The sequence below is a fragment of the Callithrix jacchus genome, chromosome 11 (genome assembly GCF_049354715.1).
Source record: "Callithrix jacchus isolate 240 chromosome 11, calJac240_pri, whole genome shotgun sequence".
Lineage (NCBI taxonomy): Eukaryota > Metazoa > Chordata > Mammalia > Primates > Cebidae > Callithrix > Callithrix jacchus.
In genome coordinates, this window is record NC_133512.1 from 123,810,543 (window position 1) to 123,832,681 (window position 22,139).

At 38.4% G+C, this 22,139-nt stretch overlaps 1 long non-coding RNA gene across 1 annotated transcript; it reads left to right on the forward strand.

Moving 5' to 3' along the window:
- The first annotated feature begins 13,630 nt into the window (after nucleotides 1–13,630).
- Nucleotides 13,631–19,873, forward strand: LOC144578225 (uncharacterized). The gene is made up of 3 exons (XR_013523673.1): nucleotides 13,631–13,786; nucleotides 17,158–17,506; nucleotides 19,560–19,873. It is a non-coding gene; the product is annotated as an uncharacterized LOC144578225 (long non-coding RNA).
- The last annotated feature ends 2,266 nt before the right edge of the window (nucleotides 19,874–22,139 follow it).

Consider the following 22,139-nt stretch of genomic DNA (forward strand, 5'->3'; position numbering starts at 1 on the left):
GAAAGATCTCTACAATGAAAACTATAAAACATTGATGCAAGAAATTGAAGACAAAAAAAAGAGAAAGTTATTCCACATTTGTGGATCAGAAGAATCAATATTGGTAAAATGTTCACACTACTCAAAGCAATCTACAGATTTAATGCAATCCCTATCAAAATACCAATAAAATTCTTCACAGAAATAGAAAAAAAATCCTAGAACCACAAAAGACCCAAAATAGCCAAAGTCATTCTCAAGAAAATGAGAACAAAACTGGAAGAATCACATTACCTGACTTCCTAGCATAGTACAAAGCTATAGTAACCAAAACAGCATGTTACTGACATAAAAAGACAGTGAACTCATTTTTGACCAAAAGCCAAGCATATAAATTTGGGAAAGGACAGTCTTTTCAGTAGATGGTATGGGAAAATAGGATATTCATATACAGAAGAATAAAATTAGACCACTGTCTCTTGCCATATACAAAAATCAAATCAAAATGAATTAAAGAGTTAAATCTAAGAACTTTAACTATAAAATTACTATACAAAAACATTGGGGAAACTCTCCAGGACACTGAACTAGACAAGTATTTCTTGAGTAACACCCCCACAAGTGCAGGCAACCAAAAAAAAAAACCAAAATGAACAAATGGGATCACCTCAAGTTAAAAACCTCTACACAGAAAAGGAAACAATCAACAAAGTGACAAGACAACCCACAGAATAGGAGAAAATATCTGCAACCTCTCCATTCAACAAGAGGTTAATAACCAGAATATTTAAGAAGCTCAAACAACTAAATAGGAAAACAAATCTAGTAATCTAATTAAAAATGGGCAAATGATTTAAATAGGCATTTCTCAAAAGAAGATATGCAAATGGCAAATAGGTATGTGAAAAGGTGCTCAACATTATTGATCATAAAGAAAGGCAAATCAAACCTGCCATGAGATATGATCTCACCCCAGTTAGAATAACTTTTATCCAAAAGTCAGGCAATAATAAATGCTGGCAAGGATGTAGATAAAAGAGAATTCTTGTACACGGTTGGTGAGAATGTAATTTAGTGTAACCCCTATGGAGAACATTTTGGAGATTCCTCAAAAAAACTACAAATAGAACTACTTTATGATCCAGTAATCCCACTGCTAGGTATATACCCAAAGACAGGAAATCAGTATACTGAAGAGAGATCTGCACTCCCATGTTTATTGTAGTGCTATTCACAATGGCCAAGACTTGAAAACAATCTGAGTGTCAATCAACAGATAAAGAAAGAAAAGTTAGTATCTATACACAGTGGAGTTCTCTTTGAGCATAAAAAAGATGGAATCTAGGAGATCCTGTTATTTACAACAAATGAAATAAGCCAGGCATGGAAAGGCAAAGTTCTTATGTTCTCACTTATTGGTGGGAGCTAAAAAATTAAAATAATTGAACTCATGGAGATAGTAAATGATGGTTACCAGAGCCTGGAAAGGGTGATTGGGAGAAATAAAAATGGTTAGTGGGTACAAAAACATAGTTAGATAAAGTGAATAAGATGTAGTTTTTTATGCCAGGTACAATGACTCATGCCTATAATCCCAGCACTTTGGGAGGCTTAGGCAGGCAGATCATTAGAGGCCAGGAGTTAGAGACCAGCCTCACCAATATGGCAAAATCCTGTCTTTAAAAAAAATACAAACATTAGCTAGGAGTGATGGCACATACCTATCATCCTAACTACTTGGAAAGCTGAGGCAAGAGAATCACTAGAACCTAGAAGGCGGAGGTTGCAGTGAGCCAAGATCATACTACTACAGTCCTGCCTGGGTGACAGAGTAAGACTCTGTCTCAAAAGAAAACAAAACAAAAAATCCAGTTTCTGATTGCACAACAGGCTGACTACAGTCAACACTAATTTATTGTACATTTAAAAATAACTAGAAGAGTGTAATTGGATTGTTTGTCACACAAAGAAAGGATAAATGTTTAAGGTGGTGGATACTCCATTTTCCCTGATGTAATTATTACACATTATATGCCTGTATCAAAATATCTCATATACCCCACAAATATATACACGTACTATGTTCCTACAAAAATTAAAAAGAAATTTAAAATTAAAAATTAACTAAACAAATGAAACAGAAGACCCTTGTGATGGTTCCTTTTATGTGTCAACTTGACTGAGTCACAGGGTGCCCAGTTAAACATTATTTCTGAGTTTGTCTATGTGTGTTTTTGGATGAAATCAGCATTTGAATCAGTAGACTGTGTAAAGCAGATCACCTTTCCTAATGTTGTTGGGCATCATCCAATCCACTGAGGACATGAAGAGAACAAAAAGATGGAAAAGGAAGAATTTTCTCTCTCTGCTTGACTGTTTGAGCTAGGGCATTGGTGTCATTTCAAGCTGCTATAACAAAATATCATAGATGAAATAGCTTAAACAGAAATTTATCACACTTCTGGAGCCTGGAAAGTATAAGATTAAGGTGCCAGCAGATCCAGTGTCTGGTGAGAGCTCCCTTCCTTGTTTTTAGATGGCTGTCTTCTCATCGTATCCTTATGTGGGGGGTGGGGGGAGGGAGAGAGAGAGAGCGCTCAGAGAGAGAGAAGAGAGAGGGGAGAGAGAGAGAGAGCACAGAGAGAGAGAGAAGAGAGGGGAGAGAGAGAGAGAGCACAGAGAGAGAGAAGAGAGAGGGGAGAGAGAGAGAGAGCGCGTGGGGAGAGAGAGAGAGAGCGCGCAGAGAGAGAGAAGAGAGAGGGGAGAGAGAGAGAGAGCAGAGAGAAGAGAGAGGGGAGAGAGAGAGAGAGCAGAGAGAGAGAAGAGAGAGGAGAGAGAGAGAGAGAGAGAGAGAGAGAGCATGAGCAAGCGAGAGAGAGCACGTGCACATACTCTAAAGTCTTTTAATAAGGGCACCAATCCCATTTATGGGTGTTCTACCTCATGATCTTATATTACCTCCCAAAGGCCTTACTTCTTAATACCAGTACATTGGACGTGAGGAGCTTAACAAATGAATTTGAGGGGGACACATAGGAATCAGTCTCCTCTGTCCTCAGACTGGAACTTTACCAGCAGGACTACTGGTTTTAAGGCCTTTAAACTTGGACTGGAATTTACATCAATTCTCCTGGTACTCTGGCCTTTAAACCCAGATCGGAATTACACCATTGGCTTTCCTTGGTCTCCAGCCAGCTTGCAGATTATGGGAGTTCCTAGCATCCATAATCATGTGAGCCAATTAATTCCTTGCAGTAAATCTCAATCTTTCTCTCTCTCCTCTCCTCCTTATATCCTATTGATTCTGATTCTCTGAAGACCTTTTTCTCTAATATAGCCCCCTTTTAATTCATTTTGAAATCCTTAAATATTTGTTTAAATTTCTTTTATGCTTAATTTTCCAAAGCCCCATTCTCAGCAGAACTTATAGAGTCCAAATGTAGCCAGGGTTAGCCAGCATGTGGAGAAAGGGCAATGCTGTTGGTAGAAATGTAAACTGGTACAATCAATATGGAAAACAGTATGGAGTTTCCTAAAAAAATTAAAAATAGAACTACCATATGATTCAGGAATCCCACTTCTGAGTATATATCCAAGGGAAATAAAATCAGTATCTTAAAGAGTTGCCTATACTCTTATATTCATTTTAGCTTTATTCACCAGAACCAAAATATAGAAATAACCAAAACGTCTGTTGATGGATAAGTGGATAATGAAATTGTGGTGTGTATATATAACTGAATATCATTCAGACTTGAAATGTAAGAAATCCTGCCATTTTTGACACAAAGACACACCTCTGATAACAACAATATGCTAAGTGAAATAAGGGAGACACAGAAAGACAAATATTGCCTCTTCTCACTCATATATGGAATCTAAAAGTCAAATTCACTGAAGCATAGAGTAGAATGGTAGTTGCTACGGGATGAAGAGAAAAATGGGTAGATGTTTTGGTCAATGGACACAAGATTTGTTATGCAAGATGAATAAGTTCTGTAATCTAATAATATACAACAATGTGACTATCACTATACTGTATTGTATACTTGATATTTGCTAAAAGGCTAAATTTTAAGAATTCTCACTACAGCAAAGCAAAGAGAAAAAAATGATAACTTCGAGGTGATGGATAGGTTAATTAGCTTGTGATGATTATTTCACAATGTACATGTATATCAAAACATAAAGTTGAATATCTTAAATATATACAGCTTTTATTAATTGTACCTTAATAAATCTGGAACCAAAACTATACCCTGTTCTCAGGGTATGTTTTTGGAGAGTAAATTGTATTTTAAAAAATATGTTATTTGTGATAACATGTAATTAAATTACTAACTTTTGGCCTTAAATTGTTGAACATTTAAATTTGTTTCAATTTTATATTCCAGTGCAGTGATCATTAGGAAACAATTTTCATGTAAGAGTATACTAAGTTCCTAAAAGCAAATATTTGCAAACTGCTGATAGAGTATTTTATACTTTGCAAATAATTCCACATTTATTATAGAATTTTGAATAGTTTTATTTTTTCTTAAATCAGGACCTGATTTACATACTATAATATTCACCCCTTTAATCTGTACAATTCAATTGTTTTTAGTATACTCACAAAATTTTACAATTATCACCACTATCAAATTCCAGAACTTTTCATAACCCAAAAGTAAACCTTGTACTCATTAGCAGTTACTCCTCCTATCACCCTTTCACCAGCCCCTTGAAACTGCTCATCTACTTTCTGTCTCTGTTGATTGATCTATACTAAACATTTCATATTAATGGAATCAAAAAATACTTGGCTTTTTTGCCTGGCTTGTCTTAGGACAATGTGTTTAAAGTTTAACCTACATGTTGTAGCATGTATCAGAATTTTATTCCCTTTTATGGCTGAATAATATTTTATTATACAAAAATACCACATTTTGTTTATCCATTAATTGAGGGACATATGGAATGGTTCCAGTTTTTGATGCTATTATGAAAAATGCTACTACAAACATTCATATACAAGTTTTTGTGTGTGTGGATATGTTTTTGTTTCTTTTAGGTATATACCTAAGAATGAAATTGCTAGGTCATAGTGTAACTTTATGTTTAATTTTTTGAGGAACTGCCATACTGTTTTCCAAAGAGGCTGCACAATTTTTTGTTCATAAGCAATGTTTGAGAATTCAATTTCTCCATGTATAAGTCCATTTTCATAACTGCTGATAAAGACACACTGGAGACTGGGCAATTTACAAAAGAAAGAGGTTTATTGAACTCACAGTTCCATGTGGCTGGGAGGCCTCATAACCATGGCATAAGGCAGGAGAAGCAAGTCATGTCTTACATAGATGGCAGCAGGCAAAGAAAGAGAGCTTGTCCAGGGGAACTCACATTTTTAAAGCCTTCAGATCTTGTGAGACTTATTCACTATCACAACAACAACACAGGAAAGACCCACCACCATGATTCAGTTACCCCACCGGATTATTCCTATGACACATGGGAATTCTAGGAGTTACAATTCAAGATGACATTTGGGTGGGGACACAGCCAAACCATCACTGTACATTCTTGCAAACACTTGTTACTGTCTTTTTTTTTCATTTCAGCCATTTCAGTGAGTATGAAGTAGTATCTCATTGTGGTTTTGATTTGCATCTCCATTATGGGTACTGAGCTTGAGAATCTTTTCTGGACTTATTGACCATTTGTGTATCTTCTTCATAGAAATGTCTACTAAGATCTTTTGCCTATTAAAAAAATTGGGTTGTCTTTTATTACTGAGTTGTAATTTTTACATGTATTACAAATACTAGACCCTTATCAGATATAAGATTTGCAAATATTTTCTCTCATTCTTCAGGTTCTTGTTTTACTTTCTTGATTATGTATTGGAAGCTCAAAAGTTTTTAATTTTAATGAGGTCCAATTTGTCTAGTTTTTATTTGGTTACTTATGTTTTGAGGTCATATCTAAAAAGAGAATGCCAAATTTAAGATCACAGAGATTTAACTCTATGTTTCTTCTATGAGTTTTGCAGCTTTGTCTCTTAGCTTTATGCCTTTGATCATTGTGAGTCAATTTTTGTATATAGCGTGAGGCAGGGATTCCACTGCATTTTTTGCAGGTAAATATCCAGTTGTCCCAGTGCTATTTGTTGAAAAGATTATTCTTTTCCCCATTGAATTTATTGGCCCCCTTATCAGATTAGTTTTACCTTTGCCTCACTTTTTCTTACTTCCAAGTTAGTCTTGACTCTATTTATGTCTTTTTGCCCAAGTTTAAAGTGCACATTCTCAAAGAAGCAGCTCCTAGGTAATTAGAGAAAATATTTGGCAATGAAGTCAATTCTGGGAAATGGTTTAACTCAATGTCTATTAAAACGTCTTCTGGGATAATCAGTCACAGCAAGCTACTGGCTTTGTAAGAATATGAATAAATCTGTGTAAAAATTAACTTGAAGTTTTCCTTATCTTTTGTGACTGGATTTCCTAAGGTCCCATTAATGGGTTGTGCTAAAAACTGTTTTATGCAGCAATTTTTTTTGACTACTTGCTTGGATTGGTTTTAAGTAGCTTCTTTTATATTTTTTTAACAGTATTTTTTTTAGAAGAAGTGTAGCCACAAAGATAGAAACGCATTGCTACAAAGAAATACCTGAAGCTGGGTAACTAATAAAGAAAAGAGGTTTATTTGGCTCATTGTTCTGAATTCTGTACAAAAAGCATGGTGCCAGCGTTTACTTCTGATAGGGGCCTCAAGAAGCTTCCGATCATCGCAGAAGGCAAAGGGGAGCCAGCTTGTCACCTGGCGAGAGAGGGAGCAAGACAGAGAGAGAGGAGCTGCCAGCCTCTTTCAAACAACCAGATCTCATAGGAACTCTTGGAGTGACAACTCACTCATTACCACGAAACCAGTGCTAAGCCATTCATCAGGCATCTGCCTCCATAAATCAAACACCTCCTATTAGGCCAGCTTCTAACATTTGGCAGGGGGATCACATTGCAACATGAGATATAAAGGGGACAAATCATCCAAACTATATAATTAGTAAACAGCTAAAAAGCATCTCCCAATATGAAAGAGTTTACCTATCAGCTGTTATAAGAGTACATTTGCTGAGCCAACAAACCTAGGCAGCAAGGTTAAGATAAAAAGAGGCTTTCAGGCTTTCAGAACGAGGGAGCATCACAATGAGAGATAAAAATTAAGCAATAGTTTTTTGTTGTTGTTGTTTTGTTTTTTAAGGAGCATGTGGGATAGGGAAACAGCAGACGATTGCCATGAATGTTTTAGGTATGGAGAGAATATTGAAGTTAGATTAAATTAAACTAATAGAAAGTCTCAAATATGTGCCATCATTTGGGGGAAGATATGTAAAGAAGGATTATATTTTTCTTAAAAGGGGGAAATGAAGTCTGTCAATCCAACTAACATTTCCTAGCCATAATTTGGATGGAAGACTTTTGGTAGAACTGCAATGTGTCAAGGCAAAGTCCCTCTATTCCCTGCCAAATTGTTTTATCAGCGTCAACCGTGGCAGATTTCTTGAGACTTACTCCAAATGGATTGAGGCAGAGTAATGCAGATTATGGAGATGGGGTAAGTACTATGGCTGCTCAGCAGCTCCACTGTCACATAAAGGAAGAGAAAGAAAGGGCTAAAAAGTGATTTTCCATGCATTCAAGTTTTGTCTGTTTACAGCTGCGATGGTTGAGTTATTCAATGTGTTTCTTCAGAATTGGAGTTTAGTGAAATTATTTGCATATTCTGAAAAAGTTGACTCAGCCTTGGTTTCCAAAGTTGTTTGGAGCTGCATTTTTTTTCTTTGTCTTTGTACATCTTAGAGAATGAAACTGAGTATCAGATTGCTAAACAGGTACTTTCTAAATTCCATTTTCTCTAAAGTTTTACAATCCTTCTGTATTAGTCAATTTTAGTGCTGCTGATAAAGGCATACTGGGCAATTTACAAAAAAAAAAAAGAGGTTTAATGAATTTGCAGTTCCATGTGACTAGGGAGGCCTCACAATCATGGCAGAAAGCAAAAGGTACTTCTTACATGATGCCAGCAAAAGAAGAAACTTGTGCAGGGAAACTCCCATTTTAAAAAACCATCAGATCTTGTGAGACTTATTTGCTATCATGAGAATACATGGGAAAGACCTGTTGCCATGATTCAGTTACCTGCTATCAGGTCCCTCCCACAACACGCTGGAATTCAACATGAGATTTGGTTGGGAAAGGAGCCAAACTATATTATTCCACTCCTGGCCCCTCCCAAATCTCATGTCCTCACATTTCAAAACCAATAATACCTTCCCAACAGTCCCCCAGAGTCTTAACTCATTTCAGTATTAACTCAAAAGTCCACAGTCCAAAGTCTCATCTGAGACAAGGCAAGTCACTTCTGCCTATGAGCCTGTGAAAGAAAAAACAAATCACTTATTTCCTAGATACAAGGGGGTATAAGCATTGGGTAAATAATGCGAGAAACTGGCCAAAACAAAGGGGCTACAGTCCCCATGCAAGTCTGAAATCCTGCAGGGCAGTCAAATTGTAAAGCTCCAAAATGATCTCGACTCCATTTCTCACATTTGGGTCACAGTGATACAAGAGGTGGGCTCCCATGGCCTTGGGTAGCTCGGCCCCTGTGGCTATGCAGGGTGCAGCCTCAATCCTGGCTGCTTTCACAGTCTGGCATTGAATGTCTGTGACTTTGCCAGGTGCACAGTGCAAGGTGTTGGTGGATCTACCATTCTCAGGTCTAGAGCAAGGTGGCTCTCTTCTCACAGCTCACTAGGTGGTGCCCCAGTAGAAACTGTGTGTGGGGGTTCTGACCCCATATTTCCCTTCCTCACTACCCTAGCAGAGGTTCTTCATGAGGGCCTGTGGCTGCAGCAAATTCTGCCTAAGCATTCAGGTATTTCCATATATCCTCTGAAATCTAGGTGGAAGTTCCTAAACCCCAATTCTTGACTTCTGTTCCCTCACAGGCTCAACACCAAGTGAAAGCTCCCAAGTTTTGGGGCTTGCACCCCTTGAAAGCATAGCCTGAGGTCTACATTAGCCCCCTTCAGCCATAGCTGGAGTAGCTAGGACACAGGGCACCAAGTCCTTAGGCTACACATAGCCCTGGGACCCTGGGCCCAGCCCACGAAACCATTTTTTTTTTTTCCTCATAGGCCTCTGGGCCTGTGAAGGGAAGAGCTGCTGTGAAGACCTCTGACATGCCCTGAAGATATTCTCCCCATTGTCTTTGGGATTAACATTGGACTTCTCATTTTTAATGCAAATTTCTGCAGCTGGCTTGAACTAGGAAAATAGGATTTTCTTTTCTATTGCATTGGCAGGTTGCAAGTTTTTCAAATTTTATGCTCTGTTCCCTTTTAAAATTGCCTTTAACAGCACCAGAGTCGCCTCTTGAATGCTTTGCTGCTTAGAAATTTCTCCTGCCAGATACCCTAATTATCTCTGTCAAGTTCAAAGTTCCACAGATATCTCAGGCAAAGGCAAAATGCAGGCAGTCTCCTAGCTAAAACATAACAAGAATTACCTTTGCTCCAGTTCCCAACAAGTTTCTCATCTCCATCTTCACCTCAGCCTGGTTTTCATTGCCCATATCATTATCAGCATTTGGGTTAAAACCATTCAACAAGTCTCTAGGAAGTTCCAAACATTCCCACATTTTCCTGTCTTCTTCTGAACCCTCCAAGCTCTTCCAGTCTCTTCCTTTTACCCAGTTCCAAAGTCACTTCCACATTTTTGGGTATCTTTTCATCAGCATCCACTCCTGGTGGTAATTTATTGTATTAGTGTGTTTTCATGCTACTGATAAAGATTACCCAAGACTGGGCAATTTACAAAAGAAAGAGGTTTAATAAACTTACAGTTCCATGTGACTAGGGAGGCCTCACAATCATGGTGAATGGTGAAAGGCACTTTTGACATGGTGGCGGCAAGACAGAGAAAACTTGTGCAGGGAAATTCCCCTTTTTAAAACCATCAGATCTCTTGAGACTTATTTGCTATCATGAGAATAGCATGGGAAAGATCTCCCCCTATGATTCAATTACCTCCTCCCAGATCCCTCCCACATGTGGGAATTCAAGATGAGATTTGGGTGGGAAAACAGACAAACCATACCACCCCTCATCCTAGATATAAGCAAGGAAAATATCCTCTTCCTGTTCCCTATGTATGTCAAAGCTGTTAACGTGAATATCATACTGAGGGTAACAGTCAAGAAGGGAGGACCTCAGATTTGGGAAGGTCACTGAAAGAGGTTTAAAGTCTGTGTTAAACTGGTAAAACAGCAGAAACACTGGTTTGGGAATCAGAAAGATGAGATCTCAGACCAGCCCAATAATTTTGGGAGAAACGTTAAACCTACCCCAAATTCTAAAATCTAGGTGTCATGGCTTGGAGAAACCACCCATTTCTATGGTTCAAAGAGTCAGTGAAACAATGTCTACAAAAATACCTAGCTATATTAATCTGTTCCTGCACTGCTATAAAAAAATACCTGAGACTGGATAATTTATTAAAAAAAAAAAAAAAAGAGGCTTATGGTTCTGCAGGCTGTACAGTTGGTGTGGCCAAGGAGGCCTCAGGAAGCTTTCAATCATGGTGGAAGGTGAAAGGGAAGCAGGCATGATTTAAATGGCTGGAGCAGAAGAAAGAGAGAGAAGGGGAATATGCTACACACTTCTAAACAACCAGATCTTGCAATAACTGACTCATTATCATGAGAAGAGCACCAAAGCGGAAATCCATCCCCCATGATCCAATCACCTCCCACCAATATCAAGCATTACAGTTTGACATGAGATTTTGCCAAGGACATGGACCCAAACCAAATCACCAAGAATCTATGAAACACCAATCTCCATGAGATATTATCAAAAATAAGCTTTTCAGATTTCCTAAGGAAATAAGGTCAATATCACTGACCACTTGTATTAGGGTTCTCCAGAGAGACAGAACTAATGAAATATATATATTAATCCTGTTTAGAATATGATTAATGCTGATTCCCCAAAGGCTGTGGTCCTACTAACATGAACATCAACAGCATGAACATTGCTGGAGGATCTGTCAGAAATGTAAATCTCAGGCCCCAAGAGGTGTATTGAATTAGAAACTTGGGGGAGGGTTCAGGAGGGCAGGAATCTCTGGTTTAACAAGCCTTCCAGGTGACTCTAATTCATTCTAACGTTAGAAAATCACTGCTCTCGTTGAGGTTTTTAAATGATCTATCATATACATGGGAGTTTATTATATATAACATACCTATAATATGTATATGGGAGTTTATTAAGTATTAACTCACATGATTACAAGGTCCCACAATAGGCCGTGTGCAGGCTGAGGAGCAAGGAGAGCCTGTCCAAGTTCCATATCCAAAGAACTTGGAGTCTGATGTTTGAGGCAGGAGGCATCAAGCGCAGGAGAAAGATGAGGGCTGGGAGGCTAGGTCACTCTCTCTTTTCACATTTTTCTGCTTTTTATGCTAGCTGTGCTGACAGCTGCTTAGATTGTGCTCACCCAGATTAAGGGTGGGTTTGCCTTTCCCAGCCCACTGATGCAAATATGTTAATATCCTTTGGTAACAACCTCACAGACACACCAGGAACAATACTTTTTGTCCGTCAATCCAATCAAGTTGACACTCAGTACTATCCATCAAAACACGGTAGTAGTCTGGATAGCTAATTGAATGCTTATTTAAATAAAATCAGTCAATTACATTTTTACCTTATCTTATTCCTAAAAATATCTAAGAGCATTCAAAGAAAAAATAAAATGCAGAAAAAAATTAAAATAAGTTAGGAGAATAAAAGTAAAGGGCAAAAAATGTAGAAATACATAAAGCCAGAAGTTGAATGAGCTCTCAGATTAGGCCACAGTGTCCTTCAAATGAATAGAGATGGACAAAATCTTAGCTCTCAGTTTCAGGCAGCCAGTTTGAGAAGGAAATTCACCCATGCCGTGATTCATAAGGTACCCGGAAAGAAACCCCAGTAGCCAAATACGAAACCTTATCTCTGTGGATCTTCAGAGAGGGGACTTTGTAACAGAGTGAATAGTCTCCTCAGCAACACGCACATAGCAAACCCAGAGTCTTGTTCCATATAGCTGTTTTGAAAGTCACCGTCTAAACACTTTATACGTATTTTCCCAGTTAGACTCAAACAACCTTGTGAACTAGGTCAATTTTTATCTCCATTTGAAGGGAAGAAAACTTAGACACTATGAGTGTATTAGTCCATTTTCGCACTGCTGTAAAGGTACTACCCAAGACTGGGTAATTTAAAAATAAAGGAGGTTTAATTGACTCACAGTTTTGTATAGCTGGGAGGCCTCAGGAAACTTACAGTCATGGCAGAAGGGGAAGCAGACACCTTCACAAAGTGGCAGGAGAGAGAAGAGTGAATAGAGAAGAGCTCCTTATAAAACCATCAGCTCTTGCAAGAACTCACAATCAGAATAGCATGGGGGAAAACCACCCCACGATCCAATCACCTCCCACCTGGTTTCTCTCTCAACACGTGGGGATTATGGAGATTACAATTCAAGATGAGATTTAGGTGGGGACACAGATATAAACCATATCAGAGAGGCTGGATGACTTGCACCAGCTACCACGTTTAGTAAATGGTGGAAGTGGGATTCAAACACAGGCATTCCAGCTTCAGAGTTTATCCTTCAAAGTCAGTCAAATTATTCAGAAAGAAACTGTTTCATACGAGAGTCATGTAAGAACATCCATGGAAGTCACTCTGTAGTACTGTGGCTTAATTCATGAATATTAGAGATTCTCAAACTTCAGCATGCACAGGAATCTCTTCCATAGCTAACAAAGCTGCACAGGGGATTTTAATTATGATAGATCATTGAAAAACATCAACTAGAGCTGTGATTGTCTAACATTAAGACGAATTAGAGTCACCTGGAAGTTAAACCAGCAATGCTGCCCTCCTGAACCCTCCTCCAAGTTTCTGATTTATAGGGCCCAAGATTTACATTTCTGACAGATCCCCAGGCGATGTTCCTGCTGTCGATGTTCATGTTGGTAGGAACACAGCCTCCGGGAAGTCGTCATTAGTCATAGTCTAAACAGGATTAAGTACTGGTGGACAAACAGTGAATATAACATTTAAATTAAATTAAAATTTTATGTTCTAAGAAATATATGGTTCCATCTTTTGTTATTGGGACAGACGCTAAGAAATAGAGTCAGTCCTGAAGCACAGCTTGTGGCTTGCAGACATATGTAGGCAGTGTGCTTTTATAAGGTTGGTGCAAAAGTGATTGCATTTTTGCCATTACTTTTAATGGCAAAGACCGCAATCACTTTTGCGCCAACTTAATAGAAACTAAAAATAAAATCCTAAGCCCCTCAATCGACAGAATGGACACCTCTCTTGGCCAAGGGGACCTCAGATAAACCTTAAATACTGAGTTTCTGTCCATGACTGGACAGGAGGTCAGACACACCTCATCATACCCACTCCCTTTTGCAATTTAGACGCAACAACTGACCAGCATTAATGTTAAAATAGAGATCATAAGACTGGCAGAATCGATTCTTTGTGGCAATAAGATACCAAATTATAAACATGCCATGCAATGGTTAAGTCATGTACCCCTGCACTTAAAGAATAAACTATATTCTAACTGCTACATGGTTTTACTTTCAGCTAAACAAACACCAACCTTGAGATAAGCAATATTGAAAGAGTTGCAGCTAACTGCCAGATGATGACTAACTGACCCCGTTCCACAACTAACTACAGCTTTGATCAAACAAGGTACTGATTTTTGCAACTTTCCCTTGATAAGAGACGGCAAACCAAGGACTGGTTCTGGCCAATTTACACACTTGCGCGCTTTCATGTCTCTGCTTCATCTTTTGGCCTGTAGGGCCTACTTGTAATACATTTAAATGTTACATCTCCTGAGTGAACATGGGTCCTACATAACATGCACGTTTATTAAATACATAAGCATTAGGACCACCTTCATGAGTGTTCATAGCTCCTCCTGTAACCTGTTGAATACATATATTTAGCCAACATATTCGACATAAATCCCTGTTCTACCCTTCCTTCCCTTGAAGTTCCTGCTGATGGCTTTGACTGGAGGCTACGCTTCTTAGCCTCTAAGAATAACCAGCTTACAGGCTATAACCCTTTGTAAGAAATAAAGTTTCCTTTCTAAATTTATAAATTGTGTGATTTTCAAGTTAGTTCATTCAAGATGTAGGACTATACTAGCTAACATAAAGTCTCATTCAACTGTTATACAGCATGGTCTTTTAGAAGTCACCTCCCACTTCAAGCAGTTTATCAACATATTCTTTCCAACCACAGAGAAGACTCTCTCTAAAGACATTTTCATTAGTATTTGTTTCCACTCATTACAAAATATTTTGAATGATGAATAGGAATTTTATACACAGACAAAGCTTGGAAGAATGTCTCAAGCAGAAGGCAGAGGCTTGTGTAAGGGCACATGTTTTGTTTTGGATTGGTTTGTTTTTTTCAGGTAGGGTCTGCTTTATAGAAAAGCATGAAGTGGGATGCAGGCTAGAGTAGGGAAAAGAGGTTGGCATTAGAGTCTGCAGGGTCTTTCAAATTATGTAGGAAGATTGGACGTTCTCCTTTCCCAAGTGGAGAGCTCTTGATATGTCTGAGCAGGAGTGATGTATTCAGTTTCATTTGAGAAGAGCATCCAGCATTGTGGAGATTGACAGGAATGGATACAGAGACCAGTTAGGAGACTCTGGAAATAGTGAGAGATGGTGAGAGCCTGAACAAAAACAGTGGTCATGGGGATGAGGAAGATGGCAGACATTCAAAGGCAAATAAAATTGAGAGCCCTTAAGGATGGATGGAGAGAAGGGTGTGAGCAAGAGGAAAGAACCAGTGTAATGTCCACATCTCTGGTTGATGGGGACTGGGTATCTACTTGGTGCCATGACCATGTGATCATATATTGCAATTTTCCTAGGACTTTCCTAATTTTAACACTGAAAGTCCGGTGTCCCAGAAAACTCACAGTCCCGAGTAAACTAGCACAGTTTGCCACCCTAGTGATGAAACTGATATCCTGGTACCAGAGATCACTACCAGGCCCTTCCAAGGCCACTAAACTGCCCTCTACCCCCATCTCTGCCAAGTGTTCTAAATTAATGCATTTGTACCCCAGCCCCAGTTCCTGATCCAAGAACAGATTACCCACCAGTCAGGACTGCTGCTTGACTCTAGTACAATCATCTAGGGTGCAGTACCTCTACATAGCTCCCTCCTCACAGTGTCTGGACCCTCTCTCCCACATTCTGGCCAGAAATAAGGCAAGCTTCTCAGAAGTATCTCTAGCCGCTCTGACTTTAAATATCCTCACTTCTGGAGTCTTGTGCTCTCTGTCCTCCTCACTAGTTGGTAACAAATCATGGTGCACCTATGACACCAGAATTAGTAGAGTTAGAGGAAGAAGAGCACTAGCTTTGGAGTCAAACAGATCTGAATCTGTACCTTGAGTGAGTGAACTCAAGTAAGGTACTTAACCTCCTGAAACAACCTATTGGTTGTTGAAAATTAATAATATGACAGATAACAGAATGCTAGCCATCCGTCATTTGATTTTTCTTTCTTAGGTCTTTATAATTTTAGATGCTGCCTTTTTCATCTCAGGAAAGAGTCTGAGATTAATTCATTGTCTCAGACTTAGTCCTTCCCAATCCACACTCCTTCTTTTCTCAGCAGCCTCTACTGAGACCCGTGCATGGCTGTTGCTGAGTCTGCCTAGGACATAATTCCTATAGAAAAAAAAGAGTTATTGGAAGGAAATATATTAGCAGTGTCCAATACTACTAGGGTCACACTAACTCCACATGTGTTTTTCTGAGTGTCTGATTATATAATCATACATGCATTCTTCCATGTTTAATTCTGATGCCATTTCCTTTCCGAAAAATATAGTTCTAATTTTTGAATAAATTATTGAAGGATAATTCTTCTTTCTTTGGAGAAATCAATGATACAGTAAGTATAATTGTAATTTTTTCTTCCTTAGACAAATGCATATTTGAATGTATAGAGGAAGAATTGGTTGGTGAAGCTGAAAGTAACTTATGCCTTAAAAAACTGTTTATGTTCTTTTTAGTATTTATGTTAGTCAAGGAGTAGAAGGCTTAGTATAATCAGCTGAATAACCTAAACTTCCAGAAGGTAGACTTTAAACATTTTATTGAAAATGTGGTTTTGTGCTCCAAGACAGATGAGTGAATAGCATCTTGACAGTCAATGAAATAAAAGTTATTGCTATTAACTCTGTATCAGTGAGTTAGCTGTCAATCTTGGGGCAGATTCTAGAATGGACTACTGAAAGGAGATAATTCCGTAAACCCAAGTGTGAAAGGAAAATATCTTGGGCCCCCAAAATCACTAAGGAGAACTCAAGCTGGAAATTGTTTAGGGCAAACCTGCCTCCCATTCTATTCAAAGTTATCTCTCTGTTCACCGAGATAGCTGCATATCTGATTGGCTCCTTTGGAAAAGCTAGTCAAAACTCAAAAGAATGCAAGCATTTGTGTCTCACCTGTGACCTGGAAGCTCTCTCCCTGCTTTGAGTCTTCCTGCCTTTGCTTCAAGTTGTCTGGCCTTTTCAGACTGAACCAATGTACTTCTTACATATATTGATTGATGTCCTATGTCTTCTTAAAACATATAAAACGACGCTGTGTGATGACCACCTTGGTCACATGTCATCAGGACTTTCTGACGCTGTGTCAAGGGCACATCCTCAACCTTGGCAAAATAAACCTTCTAAATTAACTGAGACCTGTCTTAGATTTTCTGAGTTCACACAAGTTAATAGTAGTACCCAAAAGCTTTCTGGTAAGCGTTTCAACTTGAAAGAACATATTTGAAGACGGGAACCTGTTGAGTACATTATCAATGATTTTAGATTAAAATTTGGAGGACACTATTACTAAATATGTGCATAGCATACATGTGATAAATAAGTCATGGCATTTCAAAGCATATGTACAAACCTAAGATGAATCAAGAAAAATGTGCCATATTTAGCATTAAGACAATGTAGAGATTACTTAACTTTAATACATAAAAATGTTTTTGAATGTTTATTGAATAATAAGCTCAATATGTTTCTGCAGTATAAAAAAGCTCATGCAATCTTGCCTGCATTGCTATGAGAATCATGTCCAGAACCAAGGAGCTGTCAGTCTACTCCTGCTTTCTGCGGCCAAACAGAACCTGAAATAGAACATTCAACTTAGGAACTCAGCCAGAGTCAGAGAGATGAGTGCCCAGGAGAGTGAAGAAATTTAAAATTTGAGACATGAGGAATTGCTGAAGCAAATGGAAAAGGGAAGACTTCAAGTACATAAAGGCTGTCACATGGAAGAGAAGCTCAAGTTGTCTCTCTGATGGTCCCAAGAAGCGGAATTAAAATAGTAAATGGAGCTACAGGAAGACAAATTTCATCTTAATGGCAGGGGGAAGGTAAGTCTAACAGAGAAGAAAGGAGGTGTTTAAATATGAAATAAGAAGGGATGAGTCATCCATCAGTACTGAGGTATTGAGAAGGAGTGGGCTCTGTAGCATGGATATTACATGGAGGTCTAGATTAATTTTCAAACCAAAGGTACTGTGGTTCTCAGAAATTCACGCCAGGTCAAGACTCTTGCAATGAGAACTTACAATTAATTGTTTTAGGGACTGTGAAATGGAGTTTGTTAATAGAGCATTCACAATTAATTGCCTCCAATTATATTTATCTTATGCTCTACTAAGTCACTTGGAGTTCTTTGCTGTGAACAGGCTAGGCTGTCTTACCCTGGTCGAGGCATGGTATTTTATTCATATCAATTCACTCAGTAAAAATATCTGTATTTGGGTCCATTTTAGTAGCCTCATTTCTTTTCAAATCTCCTGGACATCGAACTATTCACTACCATCATTTGTTTATCCAGGACAAAAGTATAAATTAAGCTGTGTCCTCATGGCCTGTCAATTAATGTGGTTTAACTATACAGTGATATAAGTGGAGAAGAAGATATTGTTCTAAAAAATGTATCTTTTAGAATCAATAAGAAAAATGAATAAAAATGTAAGCATAAAGGACTTGTCAGAGTACACGTTGGTGTGTTTCTTCATGAGGCTGTAAGGCACACATTTTCTTTAAACACTGAATTTTCTTTATAAATAACCATTTTGAACCAAAAGCCACCAACCTCATATAATAAAAGAAGCCAAGTGGTAAAGAACAGTGAATGCTGTAGCTATACCAACAGAAAATTGCTGTGAGAGGGCAGCCTGGCTAACTTCCTATATTCATGTTAATGACATATTGTCAGCTAGTCTATGCTTAGGTTAAAAAAAATTTTGCAAAGAAGATGGGTCAGCCTGACAGGGAGCTGGATCATGTCAATGCCATTTACTACACTTAAAATAAATTCACCATAAGAACTATGTTAACACTTTATCTTTTCATTGTTATCAGGAATGGAAGATGTTCCAAAGAGACAATATTTTTCGTGATAAAAATGGTAGGAGAAATATCAGGGGTTTTTTTTCTTTCTGAAGGAGAAAAAATGAACACATTTGGCCATAAGCAACAGGAAATTTGTAGCAGAACAGATGTGACCAGGGGAAAACATTTACCTCATTAATTTCTTTAAGCTTGATTTTTTTGTCTAGCTATCTTCAAAAACAGTTTCTGACTGGCTAGTCTGAATTCTGTGGAGCCTTCTGACTTGATAGGAGGAGTGGATACTTGGATCAGCTGGGATTACAGGGTATTTCTACATGATCCCTTTCTATAGATTTTCAATTCTATGAGTCCTAGAATCACAGCAGTCACCAACCAAATGCTGACTTAATAGATGCCATATCCAGGAGTCCTGGATTCACCTCTGAATGTGCTAAACATTTTCAAAAGAATTACAATACAGTCACCTATGTCAAGACATGACTATGACACCAGGTGGCTGGGCAGGGGAGGGAGACAAGAACGGGAAGCAGAGTGGAGCAAACAGTGTTCTACACATTTGAGAGTAGCTGCACTCAAGTTCTCTTTTCTAATAGTATGTTAAGTGTCCTGGAATGTCCTTTCTTCTCTTCCCTTCTTCTCTACATTCCTAGCTCCCTAAATTTCCCTCTTTCACCTCCCAGAGAACCCAAGACTAAAATGTGGTAAGGCTTGGCCAAGAGAAAATTATTCCTCCCCACCCTGATGGAGGGAGTGGCCAGTGTTGTCCTGGCTTCAGAGCTGACATATTCTGACAGGTGCTATTATTGCTAGAAGGAGGTCTTTCTCTTTAGGAATTGGCTTTCCTTTTCAGTTCATGAGCATTTAGGTCTTCACCTTGTAAGACACAGTTCAATCTTCATCTATTCAGTCAGTTATTAACTTCATTACAATGGAAGAATAATTATTGAAATTGTAATTAATAATAAATGATGTTCATTTAAGTTTTTAGGGACTTATGTATAAATCTACAGTCTCTAGGACAGATTATTCTACCCAAGCTAATTATTTTATCTTTTATCTTAGGAAATAAAAGTAAAAATGGATACAGTTCATTGATATCAACCTAGAAATTTCACTACATATATAATCTACATGTTTTTCTTTCATCAAGAAGACTCAACATCTTAAGGAATACAGAGGTGAGCATAAAAAGGAAAAAACACTAAAAAGTACTTGTGTAAACGACTATAGGATGCTACTCAGGAAAAAAATCATCTTAGCTTTAACAGTATCTAAAATGTTTGAAGATTCAGCTCATATATGGCATTCAAAGGGTACACCCTTCACAGTGCAGTGCTTGTAAGTTATGCAATTTATGAAGGTAGCCAGAGTATATAATTAGGGGAAAACTGTGAGTGAGGTTTTGAATTATGGTCTAGTCAAAGCTTAAGAACAAATGAATGTTGGGAGAAAATCTGGCATACGTTTTTTGACCAATAATCTCAACGGTAGCAATTGATTAAACCTGACATGTGCTTTGAACTCTAAAAACCTTAAGAGTAAAAATAGAAACACATAATTGAAGCAAACGCACTGTGTTTTTATATACAAATGCACCTGGGTGTTTTCACCAGCATAGTAAAAGTGTATACTGAGTATATTCACATATATATATGGGTACACTTGGAATGGGGCAAATATTTTCCATTGAAAAGCTGTATCTCATTGCAAACCTAAATACTCTATTGAAAAACTGCTTGGGTAAACCATAGTATATAAGCAAGGAAGCTAATTGGTTTCCATTTATCTGTACCCATAGGTAAGTTTAGAGAAACTATTCTTTGAGTATTTACTTGTACCTAACACTTTTCTAGCAGCATAAGTGATGCAAAGGAAATAGTCTGTATTTCCCTGTACTCAAAAAATTAATAATCTTACAGAGGAGTTAAGAGTTACATGCATTATCAAAATAGTAAATAATATCAGTTCTACTCATAGGCCACAATGTGTCTTACAGATATTGTCTATGATTTTCAAACTTGAGTGTGCATTAAAAATTACTCAGGGGGCCGGGCGCAGTGGCTCAAGTCTGTAATCCCAGCACTTTGGGAGGCCGAGGCAGGTGGATCACGAGGTCAACAGATCGAGACCATCCTGGTCAACATGGTGAAACCCCGTCTCTACTAACAATTACAAAAAATTAGCTGGGCACAGTGGCGCGTGCCTGTAATCCCAGCTACTCAGGAGGCTGAGGCAGGAGAATTGCCTGAACCCAGGGGGCAGAGGTTGCGGTGAGCCAAGATCTAGCCATTGCACTCCAGCCTGGGTAACAAGAGCGAAACTCCGTCTCAAAAAAAAAAAAATTACTCAGGGTTGCCAATGAAACACGAAGGTTTTGAAACCACATTTAGATCCAAAAGGGCAGGGAATCTGCCCAATTTTTGTCAAGCACCCAATATTATTTGAATACAATTGGCCCAAGGAGTACCTTGGGTGTGTGCATGGAAAGTCATGGACTGGGGATTTGGGGAAGCACTGGAATTGTTAGGATGGATTTGAGATGAATCTACAGGGTCAAACTTCAACAATAGATGGCATTTAAAACACAGATGGAAACCATATTCTTGGAAGAAGGAAAGGTTTGAAGAACACAGTTAACATTGTAAACATACACATACGCATAAGAAAGAGACAACCAGAAGGTAGGCCTGAGAGAAGCATGTGGGACAACTGCATAAAAACTAGTTTCCATTCTGCTGGCTGCCGGTTCATTCTAATGATAGTTTCTTTTGCTGTGCAGAAGCTCTTTAGTTTAATTAGATTCCATTTGTCTTTTGGCTTTTATTGCCATTGCATTTGGTGTTTTAGTCATGAAGTCCTTGTCCATGCCTATGTCTTGAATGGTATCGCCTAGGTTTTCTTCTAGAGTTTTTATGGTGTTAAGTCTTATGTTTAAATCTTTAATCCATCTGGAGTTAATTTCTGTGGGACATGGATAAAGCTGGAAACCATCATTCTCAGCAAACTGACACAAGAACAGAAAACCAAATACCACATGTTCTCACTCATAAGTAGGTGTTGAACAACAAGAACCCATGGACACAGGGAGGGGAACATCACATACAGGCCTGTAGGGGAGTCGGGGACTAGGGGAAGGATAGCAGGGAGTAGGGGCCTAGGGGAGGGATAGCATTAGGAGAAATACCTAATGTAGATGACAGGGTGATGGATGCAGCAAACCACCATGGCACATGTATACCTATGTAACAAACCTGCACATTCTACACATGTACCCCAGAATTTAAAGTATAATAATAATAATAATAGCTAGTTTTCACTCCCCTCATGTTGGTTAGACAATGCAAGCATCTTGGACAATCTAACTTCTTTAATATCAGTAAGAAACCCTTCATTTCCTCTGTGCTTGAACCTGAGTTTCACATAATTTATAACCATTCACAAGGCTCAATGGCAAACCCCAGAACTATAGTACCTAAACTAACCAAACCAGGTATCTCCATACAAATTCTTGACTTGATGATTTAGTGCTTAGTGCCAAATGAATAGTCGTGATGGTAAACCTCAAATGTAGTACAAGAAGCATTGCCTTAAGAGTCAGAAAGAACTGGATTCAAATAAATGGGTTTGCCATTTAGTACCCGG